Here is a 24,034-nt window from a genome sequence, read left to right as displayed (position 1 = left end):
CAGTCACATTTTTTCTTTTAAGATTTGTCTCATGGGGGGATATTTTAAATATAGATACTAACTTGGCTTTTTCCTTACATTTTTCTTTAATTAAACAACTAAAATATTTCAGATAAAAAAATTAATAGATTATGAAATCAATGAGATGCACATAAATTATTCTGATATCAGGAAACAAATTGCACCGAGAAAATTTTCAGGGCCAAAAACAGTAATTCATTAGGAAGAGGTACATTTTGATGATAAGTAATAATTATCAACATAAATATATATTGATAATCCCATCTCTATGGAAGGGCTCATCTGAGTGGGGGAGGCTACCCCCAGGAAATACGTCTCCTTCTCATTCCAGGGTCTGTGGGGTGCAGTTCCTAACTGCCTTGGCCAGGCAGGGGACCCCAGTAAGCTTGGCTCATGACCACCCAGCTCCTCCTATGACCCATGCGACCCAGCCTCTCTCTAATGAGCCAGTTGGGAATTCTTAGGTATGAACGAATATAAAGGAACCCAGAAGAAAAATTCTGCATTTATTTAAAATAACATTTTCTCCCCCTGACTCCTCTATTGTTTTTTCAGTTTCAGAAGAATCTTTGTCTCTGGATTAGCCTAGCTGAAGTTATTTTTCTTACCATCTGTAAGGGGGATTTTCCATTTTTCCAGGAAGAAAATAACCCTGGGGCCAAAAGAACTGTGAAACTGTTTAGTCTCCAGAAAGACGTGCAGACTGTCAGGGCAGCAGAATCCCTGCCACTCAATTTTGGAGGATGCCATTGTGTCATATAACCTCCCTTGCCTTTCCTTTGCACGCCAAGCATCATATTTCTGGCCTCCACAATTTACAGTAACTGTTCTTTGGGATGTCATGGAGAGAGTTATTGGGGTGGGGGCCCTACTGGAACGCCACACAATTATCCAAATAGGTGGTGGGGTGGTGAGTGGATGCCAGACTTGGAACCTGGAGAGTTGGCTCTAGTCTCAGTTTTCTTGCTAGGTGATCACAGGCAAGTCATTTCCTCTTTTCGTTCCTCAAATTCCTCAATTATAAACACAGTGTGATGAGCTGGATCATCTCCTTTCCAGGTTTAATGATTTATATGAATCACCCTGAAAGGCAGCAAGGTGAGGCCAGGATCAGAGTGGTTTGTACAATAATTGGCATAAAGCAAGTGATAAAGATGGCCATTCTCTGTATATTCCAGGGGGATCATGGGGAAAGAGGCCTTCTTTTTAAAGCATATTTTCGTACGAATGGATTGCATCATGGCGGGTCAAGGGATCCTTATTGGGGAAGAAGCTGGAGTTGTGACCATCGAAGCTAAGTTGACAAGGCCCAGGCCCAGGAGGATAGTGGCTGAAGTTATCAGTTGAGGCAGACGAGGAAGCCAGGTGAATAATGACGTACCAGGAGACAGTCAGAAAGCCAAGGTCAAAGTGAGACAGAGTGAGGCACTGAGCAGCATATGTAACAGCGCCTGAAGGAGCTTGTCACGGAGGTCGCTCCTGCCCCAGCCAGGCAGCCTTTTCCAGGCCTCCTGCTGAGCTAGGTGCCGCTGCCAGGCTCCAAACCGTGGCCGACCCACTGTTTGCTCAGGAAGGGTCATGGGAGATAAGTGAGTGTGGCTGGAGCGACGAGCTTACCCGTCTAATGTTTTTTGTATGACTGAATACTTAAGCAAATAAATAAGCAAAACAATCTATTGAAATAAGCCAAAATAGAAATCACGAATTCCTATCAACTTTAAAAATCAACATGACTTAGATAAAAAATATTTAATCCTTTGAACATGTCACTAAGTCTTTACAAATATTTTTACAGAGACAAACCTATGTACAATTCTAGCTTTCAATGTCTGCCTGTGGTCAACCTAAAGAATTAGTATCGTGCTTCCTGTAGGTTATGGATTGGCCGGCAAATATACACATTACAAAGTACAGTGATTTGTGTACTATTGTAAAATATCCCCTAGCCATCATGTGTAACTGTTGTGAATACTGCATTACTTTTTGAGTGCCTCTAGAACCAGACATTGGAAGATAGAAGCAAAAAACAGACATTCAGCACTACCAGGAAAGGCTACTTCACTTTGCATGAATCTGTGGCATTCAAGTGTGAGAGGAAGAATACAGTAAGTTAATTATTCTGCCTTTACTCTTATCTAAGTGCATCTGCTGCTGAAATCCTGCCCACCCTCTGAAGGAAGGAGTCCGTCTCCAATATTGGCATCAGCATAACCCACAAACCTTCATGGCATTTGGACAGTTTCCTTTTGATTTATAGATACAGGGCAAGAGATGTGGAGAAGTGTTTCCTGGGGGCTTAAATGGTGTTATCATGCGAGTGGATGGTTAGGGTTGTGGGCTGTGCTGTGACAATGCTGAGCTTTGGATCCTGAGCAACAGAAGCACTGTCGTGTTCTTTAATACCTTAACTTATTTTGTGTTAGTGATATGTGACACCTCGTAAAGCAAGGGCTCAGAGAAGGGGCCCCTTTTGCCTGGGTCTTGCCTGGATGATGGATGACTCAGTCAGTAGATGCCTGTCTGGATGAATGACGGCTACAGATTTCAAAGTAGAAAAGAAGTTGAACCATAGGTAAAGAAAGTTCTACATTTTGAGTGTGCCTTTGTGCATTTTTCCTAATGTCTCTTCCTTCCTATAGACAGAATTAATCACCATGCTTGGAACTACTCCTATACGTATTTTTTATTATTACAAATATCACATGGTAATCTATAATTTGAAAATGATGTTAATATTTATTTCCCTGGCGAGGTTGAAAATGTGAGAGTCAAGTCGGTATCTTTACTGTCCTGTTTCTAGGACAACGACTGATCCATCACAGGCATGTGGGCAGAAATAGACAGAGTGTTAAGAGCCTGTGCTTTGGAGTTTCTCCTGAATTTGTATCCTGGTCTCACCACTTCCCAGCTGGGTGAATTTGGAGGTTTCTTAAAACATCTAAGCCTCAGTTTACTTCTCCGAAAATAAGGATGATGACATCCCCCCCCCATGTGGTTGTTCTGAGGCTTACTTATGATAGTATTTGTAAAATGTTTAGCACAATGTTAGCTGCTGTAGTTATTCTGTTATTAATGACTCATCAGCTATCCCACCCAAAGCCTCTCTTTTTCCTGCCTCACAGCGTTAACACACAGGTACACTAGGCAGTGTACACGAGGGCACTTGCAAGGATGTTGCAAGGAGGTATTATTGTTAGGCCAATTCCTAAACTTGAAAGGAACACTGAGTGTGCAGAAGGTCTGCACACCTTTGAGCCGACTGGGAGGAAGGAAGAATTAAGGAATCCATCTACACTAAACGAGTCCCGGAACAAATGAAATGTTGATCTTCAGTTGTCATTCCCTGGAGGGTGACACTCTCAGCAAACATTTCCTGTACTAATGGGGTGGTGGTGATGGCTGTCTTAGAAGCAGCTCTCTTCAAAAGCTGAGGAGCCGGAGATGGGATGTAACCTGAGACATCGCCCAGCAGGCCTAAAATCTCAGCTGCGACAGCACCAGCTTTCTGAGCAGCAGACTTGCTGGGGCTTGGCTCTGCCTCTGGGCTGGCTATGCCCTGCTTATCAGGTACAGGACATGTCCTGTTTCTGCAACCTGGAAAAATGCACAGGCTGCCATGGGCTCGTGTGTTCCTGTTTGTCAGCAGACTTTCTTACTCAGCCTGGCCAAGAGCTTCCTCTGCTTTCCATTGTCCCATTGGCCACCATATTCACTCCTTTGGGCCTTGGAAGGCAGGGTCTGCAGTCTGTGATCTATACCATCAATGCAGCAGCCACTTGACAAACACGTAAGCTCTGAGTCCTCTCTCGGCACTGGGCCAGGTGTGCAGGGACAGGAAGAGTGGAAGAAGGTTCTTTACTCTGCAGCTTACACTCTAGTTGGGAAAAAATATGGATGCTACTCAGCTGTGAACGTCATAAATGTATGCACTAAGTGTCAAAGTATGCTTTGCAGGGCAAAGGAAGGCCCCATAGAGTTGACTGGGATGTTCAAAAAGGGCATCTCAGAACAAGTGAGGTGTGTTGCCTTGTTAGGATGGTCCCCTGACCTTGCAGTTCCCGTTTATCTGCAGTGCTCACACAACCAGCATAGGTGCCACCACCCAACAGCCACGAATTGGGGTGAGGGTGGGGTGGGGGGTGGGGGGTGGAGGAGGAGTGTCAGACTCTTGCACAGACTGGGATGAGAGTGCAATTCTTACAGCAGCCTGGAATGAGATCTACAAATCACACCACCCTCGGCTCAGGGGTAAACCTTAGAAAAGGAACACCACGGAACAAATTCAAAGAAGAGATGAGAGAAAACAGAGCTCCTGCTGGGGTGGGCCTGAAGACACCTCTCCACAACCAGCACAGACTTGGCAGTCACGTGGGTGAGCCACACTGAAATCACATCGTCCAGCCCCAGTCAAGTTTTCAGGTAACTGTAGCCCCAGCCAACATCTTACCCTAATTAAAGACAACAAGCCAGAACCACCAACCTCAGTCACTCCTAGATTCCTGACCCACAGAAACTGTGAGAGATTGTTTATTGTTTTAAGGCCCCAAAGTTTGGAGTAATTTGGTTCACAGCAATAGATAACTAATGCTGGAAGGTAGACAGCTATTGGCTCATGTGTCAGGATTGATGAACTTCCCCTGGACATTTTTACTTTCTGCCCTGTTGGAAAGTCCTTCAACTTGAGAAAGAGCAAGAGAGAAGCCACCGTGCCTCTCTGTCCCCTGTAGAGCTGGGAACAGAGAGTAGACAACTGATGCTGCCTCTTTGGCTCTCAGTTGTGCTAGCCAACAATGCTTTCACTGTTTCTACCAGGAGTCAGCACCCTTTTCCTTAGGAGGCCACATAGTAAGTATGTTAGGCTTTGCAGGCCACATACAGTATCTGTTACAACTCCTCCACTCTGCCCTTGTAGCACAAAAACATCATTAGCTAATGCACAAATCAATGAGCATGGCTGAGTTCTAATAAAGCTTTATTTACAAAAGCAGGGAATGATTCATGGGCCATAATGTGTTAATCCTTGGTTTACACAAAGGGAAAACAAATACAGGAAGGTCGTCTGTGGCCAGACGCTCAGAGGGCAGAAGGACACTTTCTATAGAGGGGAGGTTATTCCTGAACTGCCTTGCCCGGGGCCCCACCATTGCCTCACTCTGGCCTGAGGAGGCCAAGATATTCAGCATCTCCGGCAAACACAACTACATGTAAAGAATAGCTGAGGGAGCTCCAGGTTTGCTGACAGTCTGGGCACCTGTCGAAGATGTTACTGAAAGGGGGAAGGGGGTAGCAGATGAGGGTAAAGGGGATCAAATATATGGTGATGGAAGGAGAACTGACTCTGGGTGGTGAACACACAATGTGATTTATAGATGATGTATTACAGAATTGTCCACCTGAAATCTATGTAACTTGACTAACAATTGTCACCCCAATAAACTTTAATTTAAAAAAAAGAACACGTTACTGAGGAAATGGCCACACCTGCTAGAAGATCCCTTTCAGCCCTGAGAAGGGTATGTACCAGGCACTGCTCCAGTGGTTATTGCTTTCACACATATTACCTCCTTTTTTCTCATCTCCAATGATTGTTGTGTAGCAAATTACTCCAAAACTCAAAGGCTCACTCACATGGCTGGCAAGTTTGTTCCTCTCCACACGAATCTCTCCATGAGGCTCCTTGGGTGTTCTCACAACACGGCGACTGGTATCTATCCAGGACACCAAGGGAGGAGCTGCAATGCTTCTAGGACCTAGCTCTGGAAGTCCCATGTCATCACATCCACTGTATTCTATTGTTCACACAGGTCAGTTCCCATTCAACGTGGGAGAGACTATACAAGAGCAAGAAAACCCAGAGACAGGATCACTGGGGGCCATCTTGGAAGTTGCATAAATGAGTGGGTCCTGAGGTTAGAGGCACACTGGGAATAGTCACTATGAAAGCCCACCACTTACGTTTGGCTGTTGTGTGAGGAAGGGCACTTGTTTGCTCAAATCTGTATAGGTGATTTGTTTTTCCAGGCCCTCAGTCTTGAAGATACCAAGGCTTAGGGACCAATGGTTGTGATTTTTAGCTACATTTGACCACAAATCCTCATTAATGGGGTTCCTATCCCACTGTCTTTGATGATCTGCTCTTCCTAGCAGTCTGTAGTAAACATTTCGTTATTCTGCTTTAGCTTCCCAGAATTTGAATACCTTCCTAGGGAATTTCTCATTGTGTGAGGCTTGGTGGGGCCAAGTTCCTACCTGATTCTTCAGTCTTTCTGTCAATACAGTGATACCTCAGTTTTCGAATGTAATCCACGAGTTCTGAAACATTCGAAAACAGCCAACAGCTAGGCCTCAGGGTCTTGCACTCAGGAGAAGCTGTGTGACATGTTCGACTTCTGAGTCGTGTTTGAAAACCGAATCATTTACTTCCGGGTTTACGGCATTCATAAACCAAAATGTTAGTCAACGGAGCCGTCGAAAACCGAGGTACCACTGTATTTGATTTGCCTGATGTCTCTTCAATAAACCCCTTTGTTGTTTAAATTAGCTATTTAGTTTCTGTTGCTTGCAACCAGGAATCCTGGATGATCTTGCATCTCCAGCAGTTACACTGAGAGGAAGCTCACTTGGTACCAAAACCACCTACATCTCGGCTGCTGTTGTGGAAACAGTTGCCAAAGTAGAACATAGACTTCAGAGTCAGACAGACCTAGCCTTGAATCCCAGTCCTGCCACTTTAATGCAACAAGTTGCTTCACCTGTAAAAGGAGGAAAGTAACATGTAGCTTGCAATACTGCTGTGAGGATTAGTACATGGCACTAGGCCTGACGCATAGTAGGTGCTTAATGGCTGCTCTTATATAACAAGTGATAATGGTGATGATGACAATTATGGACTTGTGCTGTGTTTCCCCTTTATGTGAATCCCTCTCAGGGTTTCTTAAAGAGACACAATTACTCCCATCTGATGACAGGGCTTTTGGATTACCCTGAATGGCCTGGATGCTCCATAACTGCTCATTAGAGTTCTCAAAGCTGGCCCTACTTGTGGCATAGAACAGACTCTTCCAATAAAGAACTTGCTACGAGTCCCCCAGGGACTGATCTGGAGCCTGAGTAAGAGACACCCCCATTCCTATCTGTAATGTTTGCAAATGGAACTCTTTGTCACCTGCCTTGAGGGCCTAGAGCAGCCAAGACGGACATGCTACTTCAAGCCCCATTGACCTTTGACTACTTCAGCCAGACCTTTGACCGTGGCCCTCTGCCTGATGGAGCCTCGAAGCTGCTAGAGACACATACTAGATGGAAAGCAACACTGTGAGATGCTCTGCTCAGCAGGAGCTCTGTTTTCTCCTACCCCTTCTTTGAGCTGGGGGAAGTTGTTTTCCATTTTCATCGTCTCTAACACGGTCGCCAAGTCAGTCCTGGCTGTTGACAGGTGGCTTCAGTCCCACCCCAGGTGGGCCTCTCCATGGGTTCCTTGAGTGTTGCTACAACATGGCAGCTGGCTTCCCTGAGAAAAAGAACACCATCATCTCTGTAACAACCTATTGGCTACCCAGTGGGCGGGGGCGGGATGGGTGGGTACTACACCCAGGGTGAATACCTAGAGGCAAGAATCATTGAGGGCTCCTTTAGAGGCTGGATACCATGCATCTCATGCCAAATAAGCATTCTTGTGATTGCTAGAAAATGTCCTTTGTACAGTGAAAGAGAGGGATGCTCTTACTGGTCTCTGCATGGTGGGATGGATAAAACTGTGGGTTGGCAGTTAGTGTACCTGCGTGTCCGTCCTGACTCTGCGCCTGAACCTCCTGAGTCCTTGAATGAGTCACATGCTCTGTTGGAGCTCCTGTTTTCCTAACTATGTGTGGGGACAGAGCCAGGAGTGCAGTTTCCAGGCTCTCTCCCTCACATGGAAAGGTGCTCACTCGGGTAGTAAATGGTCATCAACTGTGATTGGCTGGCCATCAGCTGTGGCTAGTTGGCTGTTTTCTGTAACCAGTGAGCCATTGGCCACTAATATAACTGCTGTGGCTACGCTAGCAGGAAAAATGGGGGGCTAGCAAGAAGATGGTGGCTGAGCTAGCAAGCACGGATTGCAGAGAGGCGGATTGCAGTTAGCAAGTGAGGTTGGTTGGCAGAGAAGTGGATGGCAGGTTGTGGGTAGTATGGCTCCTGCTTCCTGTGTCTCTAACCCAGCCACCAGCAAGAGTATAGTGGTATGGCTTCCCTACCTATGGCTCCGTGGGTGTTCCTTTCTGGCCTGACCATATCCTGCGTTCTTATGTGGGGAGCGGGAGCTGAGACCCCGCATGAGTCTCTGCACGACACCATGGATAAGAAAGGCTTCTGAACTCGGGTCAGTGTGGCATGAGGGTCCAGTCCCTACCATTCAGCCGGTTCCTTCAGCTCTGTGGACTTCAGTGCCCTCACCTGTGCAAGTGAGGGTAAGAGCACCAACCACCTCCCTCTTAAGGCTGATTGAGGAATCAATGAGCTAGGTCATGTCCTATGCCTAACACACAGAAAGGGACAATAAATGTTAGCTACCATTATTAGCAGCAATCTCACCTCCAAATAGCAATCTCAGAAATAGCAATCACCTCAGAAATAGCAATCTCACCTCCAGCTTTGAGATCTCTGATTCCACAATCTTCCCTGAGCCCTGAGAACAAGGGGCTTTGCACCCTCCCCCCTCCTCCATCAGCTCAGACTCCTCCTGATTCCCTCTGAGGGGGGCACTGGGTGGTTGTGCTCAGGCTCTGGGGTAGGCTGGGGGTGCCTGTTTCCTTTCTTAGCATCTGATGGTCAAGGCCCTTGCATACCTGTTATAGCTGGCCGACCTTAGAAACTAAGCAACCAGAATAGTCTCAAGCTTAGAGCTGGGGCCAGTGCTTGGGACCACTTTGAAGTATGTGACCATAGAATGGAAGGAATAGGATAAACCGCAGGCCTCATCTAGGTCCAGCTCTGCCCTCCCCTCCCGCCTGTGGAGCCACCGTCTCTCCTCACGAGCCCTGTTTGAGCAGTTGTCTGAAGACCCACCATGAAGTAATTGAAGTCTATGGAAGCAGCCCTTAGGTGACCACCAGCTTGAGGTCTGCCTGCCCAGATCTACTCTGTGGCCAAGTCGTTGCGTGAAGCCTTCGGCTGCACGTCCTCACCCCACTGCTAGAGACCACAGGGTAGAAATCCATCATCTGCACCCCATTCTCCTCAGTCTCACCAGGAGCCTGGCCTCTGTATGTACTCATGGCTCCCACACCCCACCCCACTGCTCTGTTGCTGTCAGCCCCACCTCCCACATTCGCCTTCATCCCGTCACTGCTCCACGACAGTAAACGCCTCTGGACCCTCAACATTCCCTTCTCTCTGCTCCCTGTGTTCTCAGGTGGGGGCTGCTAGTCTCACCACCCCCCATGCCCCAGGGTCAGGGGATGAGTCTGCAATCTTCCTGGCCCCCCAGGCCACCCCTACACTCCCCTTCATCTTGTGAAAACCCCTGCTCCTGTAGACTCAGCCTGTGCCGCTCACTCTGCACCCCTGACACTCTGCCAGGCCTTCCGGTCAAGCCCCTCACTCCCTGACTGCCTTGGATGCTGGGCTCCTGAAAGGCCCTTCTCCTGCAACTTCCTAATCATTTCTGGGCGCTTCATCACCCGTGAGGATAACTTTTCCAGGATCCCAATCTTGACCTCATTGCCAAGAACACTTTTGTACTTCAGCTACCCCCTCCGTCCCCATCACCAAAAAGCATAACCTCCCAAGTCCCACACGCTAACGTCTCCCTCCCTGGCCATCGTCTCCTGTCCTCCCAGCTTTACTTCCTCAAGGTTCCCTACAGCAACTCTTTGATCTCATCAGGAACCCAGACCATGGAACCCAGTTCTTCCTCACTATCCATCGCTGTCCTCCTGGCATCACCCCCCTTTCTGTCTCAGGTTCTATAGTCCTGCATTGGACGCCTTCCCTTGCATGTACCTCCAGCTCCCTTGCTTCTCCACTCCTCCTACTGCCTCACCCTCCTTGCAGCAACGCTGAGGCCTAGCACAGAGCCCTTGTGTTTGTGGAGCTCCTGAAGATACATGATTTCTTTTGAACACTTGGGTGGTCACAGAGAATGTAGGGCAGGTAGCAGGGCAGGGATTCGTGCTTCCGTCTTATGGATAAGGCAAAGAGGTTAAGTGGTTTTTCCAGGTTATCCAAAGGGGAGCCTCAAACCCATTCTCCTGGCCCCAACTCTACCTCTCCTCTTGAAGGCAGCCCTTCTAGACTAGGTTAGGATGTGGATACTTGGTGATGGGGTGGTGGGGGCAGAGCACCCCAGCAGAGGGGAGAGTGTTCCCTACTGATGATGGGGGCAGGAAAGGCGGTGGTTCAGATGGACTGGGACTGGGGTGTCCCTCACAGGCCCCATAGAGGCTGAGAAATCCTCTCAGGGGCCTTTTTGCAGAGGTGCGCTGGCCACAAAACGCAAAACCAGATGCCTTGGTAAAGCGCACTAAAACAGAATTCCTCCGGCTTCCCAGCCTTCTGCAAATCCCATTTCTTTCCTCGTTGGGGCTCAGGCAGCGGAGGGCCCTGTATCACTCTGCACATCAAAGACGCCACCAGGTTTCCCAGCACAGCTCTAGAGGCTTTTAACCCGCCCCTGACAATAAAATCGCTTTTAAATAAAAACCAAGAGCCAATATTCGGCAGAAAAGGGATTAACAGGATCAGGCCGGGATGACATCATGCTTTTTTGTTGGCACTTTCCCAGCTCAAGTGTGAGGAGTCTCGGCGTGGAGGGAGTGTATACACATTCTTTTCTTTTCAACTGACTTAGCCTCTCTGAGTCCAGGTCTGAAAAACCCGGGGAGCTGGAGGGAGCTGGCATGGCTGGGGGTGACCCTTCAGCGAGATCAGGGCATCGGTTAGCTCCAGGCAGAGAGCACACTGGGCCTGTAGGGGCAGAGCAGGGACTGAGATGGCCTATCTGCCGAGTCATTCTCCTGGGGACACAGGTATCGGGAAAGGAAAGGCCTTGTTTGGTGATCAGGCCCTGAACTTAGACAAAGGTGCCCTCCAAAGTGGGCAAACATCCTGGTACAACCAGCAGCAGTGCAGACAGATTGACCCAGAGAACTAGGGCCTGGCTCATGCATGCACAGACCTCTGGTGACGGCCACTAGGCAATGCCCAGAATGACTGATCAGTGAGGGTCTCAGAGGATATGTGCTCCAGTGATTCCCAAACTTATTTATTGTTTTAGTTAAGGAACTCTTGCTTCAAATGAGCTACTAAAGCTACCCCACTGCACGCAGAAGACTGGAGGAAGAGGCGCTACAAGGTTTGGAGCCTCTTGGCTGGGCCTCCCTGGCTCCTGAAGCTGCCTTGGAATCTAACACCAAAAATACACGCTGAAAATCCCTGATACTTTGTTCAGTGAACACTTTTTAAGAGGCTGGTCCATGCCAGGCACTTCCCCATGTGAAGGGGGTGCATTGGTGAGCAAAACCAGGCACAGTCACCCCCTCCCTCATGGAGCTTACATTTTGGTATGGGAGATAGACATTAATTAAATAACGACACAAATAAATGTTAACTCCCTCCTTCCCCAACACAGGAGAAGAAACTGATTTGTGAAAGTGCCACTTTCTTAGCTGGACACTCAGGTTCTGCACTACCAAGCCTTGCCTTTGTCCCACGTGACTCTCCCATCTAACCCCCGGCACCATCCAGACCCGCGATGCTTTTTCCCAGGGATAAATTGTCTTTTATCCTGGGCTGCCTCATATCCCCTTCCCCCATTTCTCCCTACTGGTCATCTCCACCACCCCTGGGAAGCCCTGTGACAATCCCATGTGTCTGAAGTCTCCTCAGTTGGAAGTGATCCCACCAATTTTCCTTTCCTCAGCACTTCTGCCTGGTCCAGGAAGGAGGGGAGCCGCTGGCATTGGCGAAGGAGCACGAAACCTGGACAGCATAGCATCCTCATCTTGATACAGGGACCTTAGACGAATCACCCAACCTCACAGAGGAGCCCATGAACTCACCTTGGACTTGTTTGATCTCAGGAATACATAGCTCCTGACCTCAGGAAACTCTTTGAAGGCCAGGGTTAATTCTCTCCTTCTGTATCTCCTCCCGGTACCCAATTCAGTGCCTTGAGCTCATTAGGAACCACACGTGACATTGGTTCATCGAGTAGTGAAATTTGTCAGATGCTCCTGGGCCAGGGTCTCTCACTTGCTCATTGCTGTATCAGGGCTGATTCCGGTGAGCCGCTCTGAGCTTTCTTCTCATGGCAAGTCTGAAGGCACTCCTTCTGGGATCGCATTTGCAGCCCCAAACATTTATTGAGCATCTACTGCATACCAGGCCCTGTGCTAGGGAGGACATCTTCTTCTCTCTTCAAAGAGTGTTGGATCTAAAGGAGGAAGCAGATAAGTGAAGCAACAGTGACATCATTGAGTGCTAAGTAGAATCAGAAATCAGGGATGACACCAGATGTAGGGGACCCTCCCTCCTCCTTGCAGAGCAGTGTTCTCTAATCTACAGGGGTGAGCAGAAGGTTGGGTGATCCGCCTGTCCTCTCAGGGCCTCCCCTAGTATTGGGGGTCTGCCTCCTGGAACCCAGACACATTGGACGCTTGAGAAGCTACTGGTCCCTCTTCTCAGAGGCCAGTGAGTAGATGAGTGCTCCTTTGCTGCTCCGTCTTGTTGAGCTTCCTAAAACAGCCACGCCAGGCTGAATAGGCACAAGCTGAGTTCTCTACTGAAGAGGTCACAGCCACTTTGGAATTATCATATAGGAGAAGAAAAGTCAGATTTTTAGTATTTATTAAATTTGTTTTAATGTAATATATTTAATTATAAGTTTATATAATTTCCTATTTAATAATGGTCATGTTTAACAACTGGCTTGCAAAGTTCCTGAAAATGTTATCATTCACCTCTTGCAAGCCAATATTGGCTAGCTCTAGCACACCACTGAACAGCTGAATTTCTCTTGTGTGGCTTAAATAGTACTATCGCCCCAAATTCTTGTTAATTTGGACTTTGCCCTGAATCTTAAAGGAAAAGCACTTAAAATGAAATCTATCACCAACAGGGGTCCCAATGACATTCTCTGAACCGAGTGCAACAAACCCTGAGCTTCTCCTACACTTTAGCAAGGGTCTAGGTTTCCAAACCTCCACCACCCTCTCCTCTCCAACCTCTCTCATGGCCACTCAAATCCTAGGGACCAGTAGGGGTAAGTTCTAGGGACCAAGGAGGGGTAAGTTCTAAGTCCTGCATTTCATGGTCAATGGCGACTATGAATCTTTCTCTCTGGATTTCTTCACAATAGTCCCATCCGTGTGAGCTGCACGCATGTGCGTCCTATGATCCAATAGTGCCATTAAATTATATACTCTTCTTCCCCAAACAGTAATTAATTTGGGGCGATAGTACTATTTAAGACACACAAGAGAAATTCAGCTGTTCAGTGGTGTGCTAGAGCTAGCCAATATTGGCTTGCAAGAGGTGAATGGTAACATTTTCAGGAACTTTGCAAGCCAGTTATTACACATGACCATTATTAAATAGGAAATTATATAAACTTATAATTAAATAAATTACATTAAAACAAATTTAATAAATACTAAAAATTCATTACTTTCTAACTGTTTTACAACACAGTGATCAGGCCCTGGTATTTGTGTTCTTGAAGTTATTTACATTTATTATGTCTATACGGTGGAACAGCATACGTGTACTACTGCACGCCTCTATCCAACTCTGTGTTCAGTGACATCATGTTGATAGCCTGACGTTAGCCATGATGAGAGTATTTACACCATGGAAATTGGCCAACACCATAAGGCAGGGCTCCACTACCCCGACCCAGAGCTGGTTGATAAACTTACCCGCCCTACACTTGAGAAAGGCCGTTTCTTCAGTTGGCTCTGCACTTGTCCAACATCCTCATGTCATTTTGTAGGGTTTCTTGCCCGCTCTGCCTGGAGCCTGTTAGAGCAAACAGCCCTTATTAGAGGCAGGTGCCTCAATTACTCAAGGAAAGACTGTGTCCCTATCTTAGAAGATGGGAGAGTTGGTAGTTCTGGAAATAAGAGGTATATGCTGAATGCTTGGTGAACATAGGCTCTAACTCAGCCTGGTGGGGTGGAGTCAGGGAAGGTTTTCCTGAGGAAGTGGTGCTTGAACTAAGAGGGACTTCAGATTTCTGGGGGATGTGGGGCTTGTGCGATGGGGTGGGTGAAACCAGATGATAAACCTGGTGCCTCTCTCTAGAGCATCAGTTCACTCGTTGGCAATTAGAAACATTGTTTTAAAAGTAAAACACACATGAAAATATTATGTAGAAGTTGTGTGATTTCGGCTAGGTTACTTAACTGCTCTGTGCCTCTCTATCCACAGCTATAAACTGAGGATAATAACAGGATCTATCTAACAGATTGTTTTAAAGATGAAATTAGATGTGTATGCAGCACTCGGAGCAATGTTAGCATGTGTTCTTTCCAGGTATTTCAAGCAGAGGGAATAGCAGGAGTGAAGCCCAGAGCTGAGACAGGCGTGTTCAAGAACGGGCAGGCCAATCCATGTGGTGAGAGCATGGTGTGCACCTGGGGAGAGCCGGACGATGAGGCTGGGGCCTTTCCTGGCTCATCTCCAAGGAGACCTACTGCACGTTATACCCAGCGTCCCTGGCCGACTCACTTGCCCTCTCTGTTCTTTCCTGGGCAGTGAGGGGGATGGGCCTGCTAACCTTTCAGATCCCTTCTGGTCCCCACAGCCCACATTTTATTTCATCTTTTCTCCATCTCTCCGCTCTCTGAACACCCACACAGAACAGTCAGAGCCTCATAGTTCAGTGATTAAGTACCTTTTTATATTACTCACCCGCTACCTTAGGAATTGGTCTTCCCATCCCCAAACAACAAAGAAAATTATGTATTTGATTTAAAAACCTAAGCTGAAGAGATAAACCAGTTTTATGAAGTTACCTTAAAAAAATTAATTTTTCTAATTTCATGGCAAATTATGGCACAACACATGAGAACCAAAGAACTCTGTGGTCTGTGGAGTCAGAGAGATCTGACTTCAAATTCCTGCCCACCAATGACCCAAATTTGTTTCTTCTTTGAACTTTCATTTCCTCCTCTCTGAAATGGGCTGGTAATAGGAGTGCCTGCCTCATAGGGTTATCGTGAAAATTAAATGACATAAACCTTCCTTTGCCCTCTGGATCCCGTACAGAATAAGGAGGTTGGGGCTGGCTCCCTCCCTTCTGGGTACCATCAGCAGGCGGTGTCCCTCAGCCCCATGTCACAGCTCTGTCACGCTGCCCTTTGCACACAGCTCTCTCTGTCTTCCACCTCTGATCCTTCACCCCAGGTGGTAATGGCTCCATGCTTTGCACCCTGACGTTCTGCATCCTCCTGTGTGCATTCCCCACACTCTGCCCACAGTTTTGTAAAATCGCCCCTTTAGTCAACCCTCCTCAGACAATTTGTTTGAGTGATTTGAGTGTTCAACCTGCTTCCTGCGGGGTCTGACCAATAAACTTAGCATAGAACCTGGCCCATAGTAGGTGCTCAACAAATGTAAGCAATATTTACATGCAGAATAGAAAGCTCTGTGCCTGCTAAAGGAATACCTGGGCGGATTTATCCAACAACATTTATTAATTCAACAGCTATTTATCACATGTTATTTAAAGTTTATTTTTCATTTCTCATGAAGCACCTACCATGTTTCTATTGGTCAGTAAGGTCTTGGGGGTTAACTTCTTGCCTATTGGTTTCAGCAGGGGGAGGGAGTTTGGTGGCATTTCCTCTCTTGCCAACTGACAAGCAAACTCACCAGTCTCAAGATGAGGAACCAGTCAGAGCTCTTACCAAGAACTGAGCAGAAAGTCATTATCAGAAAAAGAGGTTTCACTCACTGAGTGCTCTCTGGGGAGGATACAGCCACATTGGGGTAAGCGGCCCTGTCTAAATGGGCCTTGCTCTGGCCCTAACCTAGATGTGAAGGCGTTTACCAAAGACTTGGAGGATCCCCCAAAGTGAGGGAGGAGCCCTGGATGGAGGTCAGGGATCTGGGTTCCGGCCCCTTAGAGCTGCTCCCTTTCTGTGGGTGGACAGTGATTGACCTCTCGGGACTCGGTTTCTGCCTCTGTAAACTGAGATGGTTGGTGGTTTAGGTAACAACGTCTGATAACAGCAGAAAATGCTGCCCTCACTTCAGCCCCAACCCTCCAAAGGTCTCTGCATTTTTATTAGCATGTGGTCCTATGTGTGTGGAGAATGACTTTCTCCACTCACTCAGTTTAAGTTTCTTTGCCCCCCGTTCCTTCTAAGGGCACGGCTGAGCTCCACCTAATTGACCAGGCAGAGATTCCTGCTCCACTTTTACAGCTTTTATCGTAATAGTGTATAGTCTGAAGTTACACAGTAGTTTTTTCTTTTACTCAACACACTTAAAAACAAAACAAAACAAAACAAAACTTAAACACATACTTTAACCAAGCTCTAAACAATGATATTTACAGAAACATGGATTTTGTGTTCCATAGTTTTTCTAATATGTATGTAAAGTTTGTTCATTGATACCCTAATGTCCTCCCCTGGCCTCAGAGGTACGGGAGCTGCATTTGGTGAGCAGTGACTTAGTGTGTAGCCAACGTTCTGACACCCACCTGAGGCTTCCTCAAAGGATGCTGGAAAATTTTGGGGATGGTCATATCAGTGAAGATCAGAGGCAAAATTTTGGGGGCTTATACATTGATATAATTCTTTTGGAAATCAGTTTGGCAATATGTTTTAGGAGCCTTATAACATATAACCTTATATTATGTTGGCACAAAAGTAATTGTGGTTTAAAAAGTTAAAAAAAATTGCAAAAACCACAATTACTTTTGCACCAGCCAAATATTTCTAGAAAATAAGTCCTGAGGTAATAACCCCCAAAGCAGAAAATCCCTGATTTATTTCATAATTCCACGTACAATAGCAAATGTTTTGGCAGTAATCTGAGATTCTAGTGATTGAGATAAATAAATCATGGTGTATCCTTCTTTATAAAATGTTACACAGCCACTAAAATGATGCTTATTCTATAAAATTAAGTGAAAGTAGGACATTCACAATGGCTATTAAATATGAATGGGTGAACATTACTATTTAAAATATAACGTGCATAAAACAAAGACTTGCAAGAGATATTGCTAAATGTTAGCAAAGGTTTTCAGGAGGGGGACTACAGATAGTATTTTCCCCTCTATTGTGTACCTCTTCATTACTTCCAAGTTTTAAGAAGTAAGTTTAAGGGTGAGGGGATTAAACCATTGATAAGATTATTTATGTATCTTTTATATCCACTCTCTGGACAGGGATACTGCCTCAAGTCATTCAGTCCAAACCAGTCTTCAAAAAAGATGACGCATTAAGTTGTGTGTGTCTGTGTGTGAGCGTGCACATGGCACACACATGTCAGAGCATGTCAAATGAGTGCCTACGGAGGAACACCTACAGATCGACAGGGAGTCCCTAGGAAAGGCAGGCCCAATCACAGTCCCGGAGCCTTCCATGACTGCCTGCACCCCACTGCCCTGGCAGTGCTTGAAACACATTGTCCTTTAAGAGAAATGCCCAGTCTGACATCTCAAATTACTGCCCAGGGCCAGGGGGAGAGAGTGGAGAGAATCCCTAGGGGTGGGGTGCCTCCTGCTGAATGTCTTCAGGACAGTCCCCTTGGCTATCAAGGTTCTGAAGGCCCTGGTCAGCAAGTACCAAGGGAGCCCTGAGACAGGCACTGAGCTGGGCAATGTGGGAGCTAGAAAATAAGCATTGAGATGACATGAATTATTAAGAACAGAATAACTATAACAACAAAATACCTATTCTTTTCTGAGTGCCTACAATGCCTGTGCATACAGTGATATATTATATGAATTTTATCCCATTTAACGCTCATAACCACCCTAGGAGAGAGGATTATGGCCCTCATTTTGTGGATGAGGAAGCAGATTCAGAGAAGTTAAGTAACTTGTGCAAGGTCACACAGCTAGGATTCACACTCATGTCTGGCTAATTCCAACACTCCGCCTCTTTCAGTGATGCTGCCCTGACTCTCCATGGAAGGAATCGAATGCTCTTCGCTCCCTCCCCTGCTTTACCAGGTCTGTTAAAGTGCTGGGTAATTGGGGATGTGCTAATAAATCAAGCAGTGGCTTCCGGGATACAAACAACAAGTGCTGCTTCCGCTTGCTTAAGTCAAGTTCATCTTAGCCTTGCTCAGCCAATGCTCAGCCATGGAGAGAGCCAGGATCCATCCACGGGAGATGCTGAGATGCTGATGTGCACACATGTGAACTACTGGGGACTCATGAGGCTATACTTTATAAGTATAGCCTCATGGTGATTACGTTCATAGTAATAAAAAAAAAGGTGCGATTAGGAGCCCCCTTTCTCTCTGGCTCCCTCTCACTCAGATTCAGCCCAGAGCACATATTTGTGGTTAAATTATTAACCCCTAAAACAGGAAAGAAATGATGACAGTTGTAATTCTTCCCCCCACCCCACATACACTTCTTCATGCTATAACAATTTGCTGAAATGCTGATTTAATCATAGTAACCTAATTGCTAGGTTTGAAATAATAATGATGATCACGATAATAAAAGAATTGCTCTCAAATTATTCTGAGCGACGTTGCAACATCAGCTGCCATGCTCACGCCCCAAGAAAGCATTTACATTTTAAGATTCAGTTCCAGTCAGGCAAACGGCTCCCCAGGAAGATAAATGAGTCTTTATTTTTTCCTTGCCCAGAGTGAAATCATACTTCTTTCTGCAAAAGCAGGTGAACAGCAATTTCTAGGCAGTATTTGGGCTAACTGTTAAAATTTGCAGACATCCAGGGGGGCAGATTGGAAATGAAGTCTGTGAAAAATCCTGGGCTCGCGCTGAAAGTAGCCTTTTTCAGGGTGGCATTGCATTTAGCTGTGGTTTCAGGGAGGCCCCTACCTGGTAGGAATGTGGCTCTCTGGCTCTCACTGGCACAGACACGGTGGCAGCTTTTGTGGAACACCGCTGCAAACCAGGGAGGAGGTGTGCCAGCTAATCAAAGACATAGGTAGAGATGAAGATTCAAAGGTCTTTCAACAAAGACTTACTGAGTGCCTACTGTGTGTGGCTCTATGTAGGTGAAAATGACAAGGATATGGCCTTATAGCCAGTAAAGGAGAACCACGTACACTGATAATTACTTGTAACCAAAAAGTGGTCTAGAAAAGAGATGCTTTGGGAGCCAAGGGTAAACTGAGTCAATCACAAATAAAAGCTATTTGTTTTGTATTTATGAGATGCAAGGGTCCATAAATAGGGGTCCATGTGATTCAAATCTGCTATATCCTTCACAGTTTTTTGTGTATCTGTTTGAACACTTTCTAAGAGAAGTGATTAAAATACACCACTATGATTGTGGATTGCCAGTATCTCCTTATAATATTGTCAGTTTTTGCTTTATATATAATATTTTGAAGCTATGTTGTAAGATGCATACAGATTCAGGATAGTTTTATATCTATATATGTTTTTTTATTTTATTTATTTTATTATTTATTTTTTGGTAAACTGTTCCCTTTATCAAGATCTTCTATATTGCTAAGTTTCTGCCTTCAGTTTTTTTCATATTTTGTTTCATATTCATATTGCTAAATCAGCTTTCTTTTAGTTAATACTTAACTAGTATATTTGCTGCTAATCTTTTGCATTCAGTCTTTTTCTGTCTTTGGTTTTAGAAATGTCTTTTGTGAATAGCTTTTAGCTAAATTCCAACGCCTAGGCTAGTGCCTAGAACACAGTAGGTGCTTAGTAATTATTTCTTAAAGGAGTGAATGAATAGGAAAAAATTAAATTGGATTAGCAGATGAGTTTAATCTCTATATTTGTTGTGATTGCGGATATATTTCACTGACTTATACCACTTTTTTGTTTTTTAACTATTACCTGTTTTGTTTTCTTTTTTTTTCCTGCTTTATGGCCTACTACTAGACGGGTTTAAATATGCTTTATTACGTTTCCCTTTCTACTAGCTTGAAAGTGATTTCTTTCCATGTCACTTCCTATCTCTGAGTTACCAAGAAGAAAATAGAGGAAAAAATAGTAAAAACTATTTACTGAGCATCCTGTGATGGGCCTCATGCTAGTCATTCACTATGTCCTTTGCTCAGCACAAAAGCTCCGTAAATTCACTATGAGTAGCCCCATTTTAAAGATAGGATTATTAAGACTCAGAGCGAGGTAACCTGTTCAAGTCCCCACAGCCAGTGACCAGCAGGTCTGGGATTAGAACCCAGGGGTGATCTTGAAAGCTAGATCCTTCCCATTGCAGGCCACTCAGCTGACAAAGCCCAACCTCAAATTGCTGAAGGACGGTTATCACGGTGTTTCGTAGTCCCCACAGCCATATTCTGATCAGCAGACCTTGTTATCTCCGGGTCCCAGTGATAACTCAGAAATGAAATGAAAGAACACAGGCCTGGGTAAAAGTTCCGAGCAAGAGAAAGTCAAAAGCTTAAAACCTTCTAAAAATGAAATCCTCCACAAGCTGGATGACTCTTGGCAACTTTTTAAAATGACTTTTCAGAGCTGACCACTTACTATCTTTGGGTGTGCTTTCTTTTTTCCCAGCAGCCAGAGGCCCTTCAAAACCAGACACAAAGAACTGTAGGTCTTGCCACTATTGCTACACACTGCTCTCCAAATGTTTGTTCTTTCTTCAAACAGGTTGCTCTGCTTTGATTTCCTTCCTCTGGAAGGGGACGGAGGACCCAGATTAGTGAGAGGCAGAGATGTAGGGCCACACAGCCACTGTTGGAGGAAAGGAAGGACAAAAGCTTCCGAGGCAGTATTAACATGCAGCGAGCCTTTGATGAGGTCAGCCATGGAGGAGTCAGGTGCAATGAATGAGATTACCCACAAGCCCTCTAGCTCCCAGAGTTCCTATTGCAGTAAACAATGCCCAGTGGAATGATAATCCTGGTGTTGAATGTCCCACTCATTTTGCAGGGGTACAGGTGTATCTTTGTCTGAAAAGGTGGTGTTCCTTTTCAGGATGAGAGTATGAAAGAATGTGACCGGATTTCCGAAATACCACTCAGGGTCTGCAGCCATGCCCAGTCACTGCTCTGGCAGTTTCCGGAGCGTGCATCCCAGGGCTGGCACAAGGGCCTTACCAAGCCCTGCTCAGGATTTCATCTCCAGTAGAGCCACATGAGGGACACTGGCTCTTGAGAGGCATTTTTCAAGGTGTGGACGACCTGACTCAGAATTACCTGGCTGTGGGAAGGGGAACAAGCGTGCTTGTTGGAAGACTAATTGGGGTTCCACTCTAAACCTACTGAATCAGAATCCAATAGGGGACCCCAGAGATCTGTGTTTTCAATAAGCGGCCCAGATTATTTTGGTGCTGAGTCTAAATGTCTTCAAGGGCTTTCTGCAGGTGCTCAAAGCTTCCTGCAAGGTACAGGGCTGGTGTGAGGAAGTGACCGGAAGTCCTGAGCCCCATCTTTCTCTTTGGCTTGCTGTGTGACCTTGAGCAAGTCACCTCACCGCCCTGGGCACTATTTCCTTGTCTGTTAAACAGAAGCCTCTAGAGCTTCTTAATGGAGGAACTAGGCCAGAACTCGGTCTCCGTTTGAGTGAGAGCAGGACTTCTAAAAGGAGATAACTGTCGCTAATTTTTATTGTGCGCTTGCTGCGTGCCAGGCACTGTTGTAGATTTATTTGTATGAGCTCCTTTTCTTTTCACCACAGCCCTATGAGGTAAGCACTTTCCTATTCCCATTTTACAAATAAAAGAATCGAGGCAAAGAAAGTTTAGGGTCACACAGGTAGTAAGCGGTGGAAATTGGTTCCAAACTCAGACAGACTCCAGAGCTCTTAACAACAAAGATATTATCTCAGTCATAAATGTCCTGCTGGCAATCGGAAATACTGGAGCAGCTAAGAGGCTTGGTGGTCAGGCAACTGTTGCAGTTATCTAAACAGAGGTGACAGATGGAAAGCTAGAGACATGAGGAAGGAGCAGAGAACAGGAGCTCCAATAAATAGCTACTGAATTACCAACCCAAGGTAACATAGCCCTGCCCACTTCTCTAGGGTTGTAAGTGTGACTCACAGTGTGTGTGTGTGTGTGTGTGTGTGTGTGTGTGTGTGTGTGTCGGGGTAATTTAAAGCATCATGACAGGTGGGTGGAAGAATCTTGGGGTGGGGGGGAGCAAAGGTCCATTTCAGAGTGCCCTGCCTCTGCCTGCCTCCCCTAATTAAATTCTAGGATAATAGCTCTAATTTACTCTTTCCTTCATAGCAATCTGAAGGCAGATCGTCCCTGTTTGTTGTTCTAAAGCTTTAAACACACATCCCGGAAGTTACAAAATGACCATGAAGCCACACTCCCTAGATAACACCAGGGCCTAATTTGGCATCCAGCAGAGATTGGGCCTGGACTTGATAGGGGGTCAGGCAAGCCCCCCAGAAGGCTCAGTTATACTGTATGTGCCTCCTGTTACTGGATGAGGGAGGGGCTGGAGGTCCCACGGAAGTGAAGGGCTTTGCTGGTGACAGAAGCTATGCTATGGCTTTCTCATCTCTGCTATTCTCCTTAGGAAGGAAGGGAGGCTCCCTTTTCTGCCCCAGCATCAGCTCTCACCTGCATGATAAGGATTCCCAGTCTCTACTCGCAGCCTGCGCCTCTCGCTGGAGCCCAGACTGTTACATCCAAGAGCCTCCTGGACATCTGTCTTCATGTGGAGGCCCTTCTGGTGACTCAAATTCAACTTGTCTTGAATCAAATTCAGACTGTTTACCCCTAATCCTTCTGTCTTTTGCTCTTCTGGTTAATGGGTACCATTAACCAAAGTCCCAAGTCCTTCGGTGGCTTCCATCCCCTGCAGGGTGAAGCCCAGGCTCCTGGCGCAGAACCCAGGGATCTTGGGGAGTCATGTCCATCTATCTTCCCAGCCCCGTGCCCAGCCCTCTGTATTCCAGCCACACCTGTGCCCTTTTACTCCTTGGTGTCTTTCCTCCAACGAGTTATTATTATTATTTTTTTGTACTTTTCTTGCTCTGGCAGTTTGATTGCACTTTCTTATCCTTCAAGGGCAGACTCAACTCCTTTGGGTAGCTGTCAAGATTTGCAACACTTCCGCTCCCTAGGAGCGCTCCCATGGCCCTTTGTGCATACCACGAGCACACACTTGTCACTTTGCATTGCTAATATCTGTTCACATGAAACCAGGCGTCTGAGCTTCTCCACAGAGATAGGCTCTGTATCACACCTGGAGAGCACCTCTGTCATAGACTTATACTCAATGTTTTGTTCCCAACGCCTGGTGAGTGATCAGGAGACACAGTTGAATCAATGAACACATGAGTCAATAACTGGGTCAGAATTTGTGCGAAATGGGCCTGCAGTTTATGGGCAGCTCCGGATTTTATCCTGAGTATAGAAAAGGTCAGATGCCTGGACAGACTGGCCAGATGCCATGTAGCCCAGGACTCTGAACATGTGTGATTCTCAGGGAAGGGCCAGTATTGGGCCATGTGTGACTTCTGGGCACCCCTGGCTCACCCTTTCATGGCCACTTCCTCTCCCACTGTCCCCAGTCCTGCAACAACTCACCACATTCTTGTGTGTGAGTCTGGGTCTCTGTCTTTCTTCCAGTCCTTATGGAAATCCTCCCCACCACTTCTAGGAAGCCTCTCTTGATTAAATGGATGGGGGAAACAATGTGAGCTTTTCCAAAGCTCCACCATCAAACAGCATTTCCCTCCCTGGCATTTCCAGTTAACTGCAGAGTCAGGGTTTATGCCTCTTAGTCCCATTAGAGCAGCGTTTTCCTATGCTCCTCATTAGGACCACCAGGGCCATTTGTTAAACACAGCTCCTGGGCTCCACTCATTTTAATGTGCTTTGCTTTACTGCGCTTCACAAATGTTGCATTTTTTACAAATTGAAGG

The sequence above is a fragment of the Rhinolophus sinicus genome, chromosome 3 (genome assembly GCF_057876585.1).
Source record: "Rhinolophus sinicus isolate RSI-liver-muscle chromosome 3, RSI-T2T, whole genome shotgun sequence".
In the NCBI taxonomy this organism is placed as follows: Eukaryota; Metazoa; Chordata; class Mammalia; order Chiroptera; family Rhinolophidae; genus Rhinolophus; species Rhinolophus sinicus.
Note: the sequence above shows the minus strand (reverse complement) of the source record.